Raw genomic sequence first — 3,106 nt, forward strand, 5'->3', positions numbered from 1 at the left:
CTGCCAAATGGGATGGAAAGGAAGGCTCGGCGAGCGTATAGAAGCGTGCTCGACCTCGTCGTGGCAACCTGCACGGCAGCGCTGGTAGGCGCGATGAGCGTCGTGCCACCTGACCCGAGACGGGTCGCAGGCGTCGTACCGAGCGCGTCGAGACCGTGTCCTGATGTGATCTGCACGGGTGAGTCACGTCGGCGTCAAAGGAGCGACGTGCGACCTGTCAGAGCTTGATCTCCGATCGCAGCTGCCTTCTGCGCGTCCTGGGGATGTACCTTTGTCGCGCGCCGGAGACGACTCGACGCCGCTGAGATCGGAGATCAAGCTCTGACAGGTCGCACGTCGCTCCTTTGACGCCGACGTGACTCACCCGTGCAGATCACATCAGGACACGGTCTCGACGCGCTCGGTACGACGCCTGCGACCCGTCTCGGGTCAGGTGGCACGACGCTCATCGCGCCTACCAGCGCTGCCGTGCAGGTTGCCACGACGAGGTCGAGCACGCTTCTATACGCTCGCCGAGCCTTCCTTTCCATCCCATTTGGCAGCCTGGGAACGGTGGCGGTCAGAGGCAAAGCATACGAGGGGTGGTGGAACCACATGTCACGGCTACTGCCGGCTCGACCCCACGATAGCCTCCGGAGGCTGACTTTGAGGCACAATCATCGGACGACGTCGGCGAGTTGAGTCGCGCTCGCGGTAGCCAGATGACCTCTCATACTAGGAGCATCGGCCATGGCCGCAGGAAGCGCGGGGGAGGGCGCTGGGAGCAACACGGAGCTCCGTTGGACGTTTTCAAGATTAGCGTGTCAGAGTGAAATGGAACTAGCCCCTCCTAGTCACACTCTCAATATTTCGACTATCCAACATGAAGTGCTGCGATCGGGACTGCCCCATTTCTTTTTTCCTTTCTTTTTTGGGTCCTGTGGGCACCCTACCCCGGCGTCCGCCACCGCCTCGGCCGCCGCCGCCGTCGCCGTGCCGGATGCCGCCGAAGGCCAAGCGGCGTGCGCTGCCAGGAGCGCGTCGCGGACGGTCAAGACGACGCCAGCGCCGCCCACATCGTCATCTCAGCCACCGCCGCGTTGCACTTGAGCGCGAAGGCCATCCGCAGCAGCGTGGGCGGCGACGAGTACCAAGCGGAGAGGTATTCGACCTGTGAATTAGCCGTGAATGGGCCGTGAATGAGCCGTGACTTGAGAGCTGTGTGAACGAGCCGCGAATGAGCACAACAACTGGCGCCTGCGGCAGGTGCAGGCTGGCAGGAGCGGTGGCGTTGCAGAAGACGAGGATCTCGTGGTTGAGCCCGGCGAGGTCGTCTTTGTTGGCCTGCGCTACAAAAGCGTGCGTGAGAAAGGCTATTAGCTTCCGGCCTGCGCGGTCGGGAGTGCGAGCGGCTTGGGATGTGGGGGACGGGGGATAGCAACGGGGGGAGAAGGGAGGGGCGGTGTTAGGAGCAAGGGGGGGGGGGGGGGGGGAAATAACAAGGGGCCTGATGGGAAGTTTAGGCCACCTCCGATGAGCAGGCGTTCATTCCGGCGAGCGATCCGTCGTCGTTCCACTGCGGAGTCGGCGCCTTGAGCGAGTACTCAAAAGGCAAGGACATGCGCGCCCCAAGAAACTGCCATCTAGGACGACGGCCCCGGAGAAGATCGTCGGGGCTTGCCCCCGCCCAGCCCCCAGGCGTCCCTGCTGGAAAGAGGACCGAGCACGCCGCCTGGCAAGGCTCGGCCAGGGTGAGCGCGACCTTCTCGGCCGCCGCAATGACGCGCCCGCAGTGCGCCGCGTGCATGCTTGGAGTCATGTACGCCCCGCCTAGCCCGGTCGTGATCCCTTTGTCGAACTTGCTCACCACCTCGCGACAGTGAAGGACATGCTCGGCGGAAGTCTCCAGGTCGTGTTTCGGCACGGGGTAAAGCAGCTCCTTGGGCAGGCCGGCGCACACGTTGTCGACGGGGGCGAAGCTGAGCGCGGAGACGATCGCAGAGGCGAGCATAGACACTTGTGTGGTCTCGCGCGCGACCGCGGCCTCGGCTGCCTTGGCGGCGGCTCTGGCGGCGGCTGCTACGGCGGTCAATCTCACGATTGTCGATCAAAACCGGCGGGCTTTGTGACGCCGTTTACGCAATCGTTTTTTGGCTTCGCTTTCTCTTGTGCTTGTTTGTATTTTGTTTTTTCTTCTGCGAAGCGACGGAGGGGGGGGCGGGCGGGCGCTAACTATGGGCAACTACATGTCGAAGGTTCGAGGACGACTAGGTAGGTAGGTAGAAAGGAAGGTGAAGAACAGCCAGGCTAAGGAGGGTGCCTCCACCGGCCACCTCACCATCTCCGGGCGAAAAGAATTTTCCATTAGAAGAAAAGAATTTTACAACAAAACTCCCTCACAAATGCCGTCCTCCTCACAGAAGGCGTCGTCGGAATGGTAGTCAGGCGGATGGTCGAATCCGCGAGCACCGTGGTGCTCGCCGAAAAGTGTGAGTGACACACACACACACACACACACTCGCCGAAAAGACCATCCCCACCAGAAAAGAAAGCATCCCGCTTTTCTAACTGCCATGTCGGCCGGTCGTCGGCTGCTGCTCTCGCCTCGCTGGCGGCGCGGTCTGGTGCCGCGGCGCCCAGCTCTCCTGTGGGCTCGCGGCGGCTCGCCGCCGCGGTTCTGAACAATGTGATCAGTCCGGATTCGTCCCGGCGTGCCGCCGGTGCCGCTTCCTCGCCGATTGTTTGCTCATCCAGTTAGTCGACAAAGTTGCCCTGGAGCTTGCCGCTCGACTGCGCGGCGGAACCGGCCCTTCGCGGCCGAGATGCGATGCGCCGACGCCGGGGCTACGGCTCGGGACCATTTCCGGGCTGTCTCGGGCAAGTGCAAATTTTGATGATTTCAGACCTCGCCACTTTGCTGCACACTTTGACCTCAACCCGCGGCCCGCTGCGCGGCTCTTCGAGCGCGAGAGGTGGCGTCTGCGAGGCGGCGAGCGCAGGCGGCGCAGGCGGCGGCGGCGCGGCGGATCGCGGCGCTGACAACGGCAGCAATCTGCGGCAGGCCGCTGCTTGCTGCTGCTGCAGCTGCTGCTGCTGCTGCTGCTCCGCTGCTGCTGATTGTGGCTAC

The sequence above is a fragment of the Emiliania huxleyi genome, assembly GCF_000372725.1.
Source record: "Emiliania huxleyi CCMP1516 unplaced genomic scaffold EMIHUscaffold_47, whole genome shotgun sequence".
NCBI classification, from domain to species: Eukaryota; Haptophyta; order Isochrysidales; family Noelaerhabdaceae; genus Emiliania; species Emiliania huxleyi.